At 46.1% G+C, this 7,500-nt stretch overlaps 1 protein-coding gene across 3 annotated transcripts in view; it reads left to right on the forward strand.

Annotated features, from left to right (window-relative positions):
• The window catches only part of LOC123763567 (uncharacterized), a 243,524-nt gene that overhangs the window by 174,731 nt on the left and 61,293 nt on the right, over positions 1-7,500 (forward strand). The gene's annotated exons all lie outside the window — the stretch shown is intronic.

Genomic DNA, 7,500 nt, shown 5'->3' on the forward strand with positions numbered 1-7,500 from the left:
TAGATCACAAGATCGCTCCTCTGATCCTTAGTTGAGAAGCTGGAGGAGGTTGTGTGTTGGGTGAGGTGTTGTTTAAGATTCGGGTACTCAGAACAAAAGTTCCAAAGTAGCACGGGCTATGGTGGACCAAACTCAAACAAGTCAAGCCTGGCCTCGGGCCGGGCTTGGGGAGTAGAAGAACTCCCAGAACCCCATCAACCAGGTATCAAGTATGGTGAGCCCGTAGCATTCCGAGGCCGGGCTTGGGGAGTAGAAGTCCCAGAACCCCATCAACCAGGTATCAAGCATGGTGAGCCCGTAGCATTCCGAGGCCGGGCTTGGGGAGTAGAAGTCCCAGAACCCCATCAACCAGGTATCAAGCATGGTGAGCCCGTAGCATTCCGAGGCCGGGCTTGGGGAGTAGAAGTCCCAGAACCCCATCAACCAGGTATCAACCATGGTGAGCCCGTAGCATTCTCCAGCATGTCTAGCCGCGGGGTGGTGAGGAGTGCAGGACACGGTCAATTATGAGGAGGAAGTGCTACACCATTATAACTACACCACGTGGGAAGGGCTACAACAGCAGACTGGGATAGGAGGGCGGGGGGGGGGGGGGGAAGGTGAGGCGGCCGACCACCTGGGGGTGTGAGGCAGGAGAGGGAGCAGGGTTTGCCTTAGATAATTGCTTGTCTGTTGTGCTCGCTTCCAGTCCGGAGAACCTGGGGAACTCCTCAGTCTCACTCACCCAAAGGCGTCCATGTCCTCCAACCCTTTTATGTTTCCTACTACTTGTTGGGAACCCGCTGGTTCACTTGTCTGCGCCGCCCTTGTCTGCCACCCGTCTGCAGACCGTATCAGCAGACACTCATTACGGTGTGATGTCTGCCAGGTTCTGGTGATTGTTACGGCCGAGGTCCCGTAAATGCGGGTCTTAATTACCCAGGTAAGAGGTGGTGGGTGGAGGAGGGAAGTGTGGGTGTGGCTCTGGTCATTATACAAGTAGTGAAGGCGGGTGTGGTGGGTGTCATTATACAGGATGGGGCGGCTCCTGTGGACACACTGAGGTTCATTGTACTGGAAAGTGAGCTAATGATTAAATAATTGAACTGATACCATATAAACAGACTTATATGTGTGTTAGAGGCACAGTCTTTGGTGCCCAATATGTCAAGTGAAGCAAGACGGGAGATGTGAGCCCCACACTGCAGGTCCCCCGTGTACGGACCTCCCCACTGTGATGAGGGCGTGCCTCAGGGGATGAGGCCGTGCCCCAGGGGATGATGGCGTGCCCCAGGGGATGAGGCTGTGCCCCAAGGGATGAGGCTGTGCCCCAGGGGATGAGGGCTGTGCCCCAGGGGATGAGGGCTGTGCCCCAGGGGATGAGGCTGTGCCCCAGGGGATGAGGGCGTGCCCCAGGGGATGAGGCTGTGCCCCAGGGGATGAGGCTGTGCCCCGGGGGATGAGGCTGTGCCCAATACAAATTATGGTCACAAAAATCATAGAGGCCCCATAGTCAAGGGAGTGGCAGGTTCACATAGACGTGAACTGATGGTACGCAGACTTTCTAAGTATATTACCTTACCTTGAGACATGGCGTGTGGCCAGGACACCACGTGCCTTACACTGCTTTCTAAATTGTAAAATGAATGCAATTGTTACTGGAACTATGAATACAAAATGTTGAGGTGAGCAGTAATCCAGCACCCGAGCGAATGCTGCGGTGTCCGGACCAGCAGAGGGGTGTCCAGCAGACACAGAGGGACAGTTGCTACCACAGAAGTGTGGCACAAACCTCTCAGGAATGTCTCAGTTAACCTCTCAGTATGTGACTGTCGCCATCTATTAAAGAAAACGATGTTCTCAGCTACATAACCTCAAGTCCCAAATGAGATTAAAAACTACTCAACTAATTTAAAAGAGTAATTAAGAAGTATCCCCTTACCATTTTGTGGCCAATTCTACTCATATATCCTCATCCTACATATCCTGTCTTTTGGCTATTATTGTCGACAAATACTATGTAATGTTGCTAATCACGGTAGTTTCTAAGTATCACTTAAAAATTGTAAATCATTTGCTAAATCTCTTTACAATTGTAATGCGTCAACTTGCCTCTCATTTTGTCTTAAGTGTTACCCCATTAAACTTGTAAATGTAACTGGGTAACTTGTTTGTTATTCCCGAAGCGCTCGGCGTATTAGTGGCCCATAGAATGTACATTTCTTGCATGTGAATTCTCCACTGTATCATTTATAATATATATATATATATATATATATATATATATATATATATATATATATATATATATATATATATATATATATATATATATATATATATATATACTTAATATAATATATATGTATATACTGTAATAATGAGAAAATCCGTAGGAGCCGTGATGAGGGTTCGAACCTATGCGGTGGATGTTCCCACGCACATGCTCGAACGACTACACCGCGACATGGTCATAAGGATCGCAAACTGGAGTTCTGCTGAACACACCAGGGTTTCCTGAGGCTTCTACTGAAGCCGGACCATGATTTTCACCCATATCCCCCCACCCCTGAACTCTGGCTCTGTCATCCAGGAATGGTCTACCTCTGACGCTCCTCTTTCAACACACACTTTCCTATATTTTAATAAGCACATCAACAAACTGGAAAAGGTGCAAAGACATGAAAATAAATGGCTCCCAGAACTGAAGGACAAGAGCTACGAGGAGAGGTTAGAGGCATTAAATATGTCAAAACTAGAAAATAAAGCAAATAGGAGATATGATCACTACGTACAATATAGTGACAGGAATCGGTACAATTGATAGGGAAGAATTCCCGAGACCTGGAACTTCACGAAGAAGAGGTTATCTTGAGATGATTTCGGGGCTTAGCGTCCCCGCGGCCCGGTCGTCGACCAGGCCTCCTGGTTGCTGGACTGATCAGACTAAGTCATTGACTTAGTGAATGTATTTACACACGGGTTCCGAAAAGGCACACTTCGTAGGGGTAGGGTAGTCCGCTCTCAGTGTGTGGGGGAGCGTCAACTGGTGAAACTCCTCGGGGGAACGGGAAGGAGGAGATGGAAAGGTAGACGATGGAAGAGTGGAGAGGGATGGGAAGTGTGTGGGTATGTTATAGATTCAGCTACTCGGAACAAGTTGCAAGTAGCACGGGCAATGGTGAGCCCGCAACTTACCTGGCATAGGAGCTGGGCAAGAAGCACGGGCTATGGTGTTAGCCTGGTGTGTGGGTAAGAAACTTCACAACCTGGGGAGAGTATACCCATTCTCTCACATTTCGGTGTCATTTTATTGTATACTAAATTACTGTTCACATTTGCAATATGGAAGCTGATCAGAATTACATTTCACCTTTGTGAATGTACATTAATGACACTATGTAAAAGACACATCTAATACTTTATGTAGGGCGTACGTAAATCTGTGTATCTTTGTATTTACGTATGTAGGTTAGCTTAGCATTTTAAAAGCACCGAATCACCTTCTGTGGTTGAGTGTTCAATAAACCCTTGAACTGTATGTTTAACACTTCTCTAACCCTGTCCATGGGGGACAGAGGAAAGTGTATATATGCTGGTTAGCATTGTAAATGTGTGGCCACGTCTGTGGTAGAAAATAAAAAAAAAAAAAAAAAAAAAAAAAAAAAAAAAAAAAAAAAAAAAAAACTGGCCCAGTCTACACCACTCATAATCTCCTGCTATTTCTAGCAGCATTGACGACTGCATGCTGTTGTCATGCACCTTCACTTACAGTTTAGTGTTGTATTTGTTGGAATGCTTAGCGCGATGGGCCTCGTGTTGCCCCATAACGGCTCTTATCGACCTTATCGTACAGTTTTAATCGCAGTTGTGGGAGCCTTTACCCGTAATATTGCTTGTAATTTCCGAAAGCGGTTTTATAAATTTCAAATTTCAAACCATACTATTAGCTGCAGCTGACGGGTAGTCTCCCGTGAAGACCTGTCGAGTATCGTATGCAACGGGTGATCATCGTGCATCAGTCACCCCTCAGCCACCACACCACTGATTCATTTAACCTCCGGAGTCCCCCCCCATTCCTTGGTTTCCTTTCTCCCTCAGTTTCTCGACTTCTTCATTTCTTCCTCTCTTACCTTCTTTTCTTCCCTCCCTCCACTACCTCCTTCCCTGCCCTTCCCTCCTCCCCCTCCCCTCCTCTCCCCCCCTCCACTCCCGCTGGTGGCCATATGTTGAAGTAATGAATTGATTTCACTGGTGAAGTATGATTCATCAGTAGTTGAGAATGTCAGTAGCAGGTGTGTGATAGTTGGGGCCGTGTGTGTGTGTCTGGGGTGTAGTGTGTGTGGTGGGCAGAGAGCCGGTGGGGTGTACTCCCTCAACTATGATCGCAGGGTCAGTCTCAAGCTCTTGGACCCACAGTATACCAGCTATTGGTTTCCCAATGCAATGACTTCTTTCCCTTATTTTTTTTTAATCTTTCCCTCTTGTGAAACTGTTTATTGAATTAAGATCTTGGTGACGGAGGAAAATAGAGCTTGTCCCAATACTCATATTTCTGATTTAAGGATGTTATCTTGGCTAGTGATTCCAGTGGGATCCTCAGGTGAGAACGTCATTCCCAGAAGCTGAACTGACTGGACCAGTTCTTGGTCCAGTCAGTTCAGCAGCTGAATACTGCTGTCAAATCCTGCCACTAATTTCCTTCTACAGGTAAATCATTCTCTTATGTCTCTGAAGAAACATGTTAAGACTTCTTCTCGCTTTCTTAAAATGTTAAGTTTAGTTAACTGTCATCATCAAACTCTGAGCTCTCTCTCTCTAGCCTCGTGCTAACCTAACCGTGCTAACCAGCCACATCAAGTTCAAGTATGTTTATTGAGATAAGCAATAAATACATCTCAAAGGGATAGAGTAGCTTAGGCTATTTCTACCCCCCACAAACGAGGTAAAACTTGTGACGGTCCAATACCGTTGTTCCATTCTCCCGGTTGTATAGTTGACTTGCTTGGACAAAGACAACCCTTTTCGGCACTATTTTCTCATCTGATTTAAATTATTCAGACCCCCGTCCCATCCCAGATCCTTTTCCTGATCCTTTCCAAGTGCCATATAGGCGTAATGGCTTGGCGCTTTCTCCTGATGGTTCCTTCCTTCCCTCCGACCTTGTTGTTTCTCTTTTGATGAGTGCACAGTCATCAGACCACCTCCTCCAGTCAGGCATGGACCTGTAACACCACTATAAAATATAAACTAAGTAATATATGTAACACTACTACTTATACTGAGTAACACTTCCTATCGGTTGCACTTGGTAACACTGTTATTGAACACTGTAATATGAGCTGACATATGATGGTTACACCGGAACCAAAAGGTACACTGCCAACAACGAAATGCTACACAGGATTAAAAACGCTGCCACCATCTGCTTTGACCATTGAGACTATATCAAGCAACGAGGCAAGAAACATTGCTTGACTTGGAGAGTACTTTCTATAACTGTCATTAATTATGGGACGGTTGTCAGCCCACTATATCCAAAAGGCTAAGAGGATTCAACAATTGACACAGACGGGAAATTTAACAAAAGTTTATTGAGAACAAAATTATGCTAATCACCACTATAAATCCTACTCTAACATTGGCCAATAGGTAAGAAATTTAGACATGGAACAAAACCCTCAGAGATCACACTTTACCTTAAGACCTCTGTCTCTCCCTCCGGTGGATTCACTCTGTCTCTTCCTGGCTGTGCGATGTTCTCACAGATCCCCTCCTGACCCCGGTGTCCGGCACTCTGTCTCTAAGTCTCTACAGGACCAATATATACACCCCAAAAGGGGGGGGGGAGGGGGAGATTTGCTGTTGCTACCTACACCAAAAATGTAAGAGGTCGGCCACACGTGCACAAACACTCAAGAATTTTTCCATTAAGCTTGTTTGACATTCACCATACACTGTTCAAGAGAGGAATTATTAATTACGTGTGTAACTGACTTTTGACCTGGCTAAAAGGGGGAAGATCCATGGATGTTTACACATAAGAATCTGGGGTCTAATTCTATTACAATGTTTGACAAGAGTATCATGAAATATTACATACTTGAAACTAGCTGACTAACCCAGGAATTTTTTAATCAACATACAAGATAATCCAGAGGTCATCTGGGCTGACCTCTTGGAGAAGGCTTCCCTGGGTGTGAACTCTAAGGGGGGGGGGGGGGTCATGGGTGTTACAGACCTCCTCGCGGTCATGGGTCGCGAGGAGCCATGTAACAAGCATTTTGTGTGTGTTATCTCGCTGCCTTTCTCTCATGTTATGTTGATGTGTGTGTGTTATCTCGCTGCCTTCCTCTCATGTTATGTTGATGTGTGTGTGTTATCTCGCTGCCTTCCTCTCATGTTGATCTGTGTGTGTTATCTCGCTGCCTTCCTCTCATGTTATGTTGATGTGTGTGTGTTATCTCGCTGCCTTCCTCTCATGTTATGTTGATGTGTGTGTGTTATCTCGCTGCCTTCCTCTCATGTTATGTTGATGTGTGTGTGTTATCTCGCTGCCTTCCTATCATGTTATGTTGATGTGTGTGTGTTATCTCGCTGCCTTCCTCTCATGTTATGTTGATGTGTGTGTGTTATCTCGCTGCCTTCATCTCATGTTGATCTGTGTGTGTTATCTCGCTGCCTTCCTCTCATGTTGATCTGTGTGTGCTATCTCGCTGCCTTCCTCTCATGTTGATCTGTGTGCGCTATCTCGCTGCCTTCCTCTCATGTTATGTTGATGTGTGTGTGCCATCTCGCTGCCTTCCTCTCATGTTGATCTGTGTGTGTTATCTCGCTGCCTTCCTCTCATGTTGATCTGTGTGTGCTATCTCGCTGCCTTCCTCTCATGTTATGGTGCTCATCTGGTCACCTTCCACCCGCCCTCATTTCAATGTATTTGCATTTGCTGAAGGCAAACTTCCCAGTGACAATTAATGTGGCTCCTCTTGTAGCCTGTTTATGTCCTCCCTGTTGCTCCTGCCGCACTTTGTATCATGCCCTCGTGAGCTGAGCGTCGTCTGAGTATAGTAACATGAACCTACTATCCTTCCTTGTGGTAGGTTTGTGAATCATTTTTCACCTTTACTCCCAAAGCCCGGCCTGGGGGCCACTGTTACCTTGGTGATAAGTTTGTACACCTCTCACCACCTCTCTTCCAGTGACACACTAACTATTTCCAGTCAGGTGGTTTCCAGTCTTGTATAGAATCTCGTCAACAACGTTGTATAGAGTTCCAAGAGTCCTACTTCCCAAGGCCGATTTCAGCCTCATTTTTCTTAGAGGGAGCTTCAGCTATCAGGAGAGAGACTTGGGAGATTGTTAAGGGTTCTGAAGGTCGCCACTGACAAGGTTGCCCGTCTTCGTACATAAGTATGTCGAGTCTCGAACTATGGGGGACGTCTTGGCTGATGGCGAGTTGAGGTTCGTTGCTCTAAGAGAGTGCAACGTTGTATTGGTCAACACGCAGACAGTCTTGGGAGG

The sequence above is a fragment of the Procambarus clarkii genome, chromosome 52, assembly GCF_040958095.1.
Source record: "Procambarus clarkii isolate CNS0578487 chromosome 52, FALCON_Pclarkii_2.0, whole genome shotgun sequence".
NCBI lineage: Eukaryota > Metazoa > Arthropoda > Malacostraca > Decapoda > Cambaridae > Procambarus > Procambarus clarkii.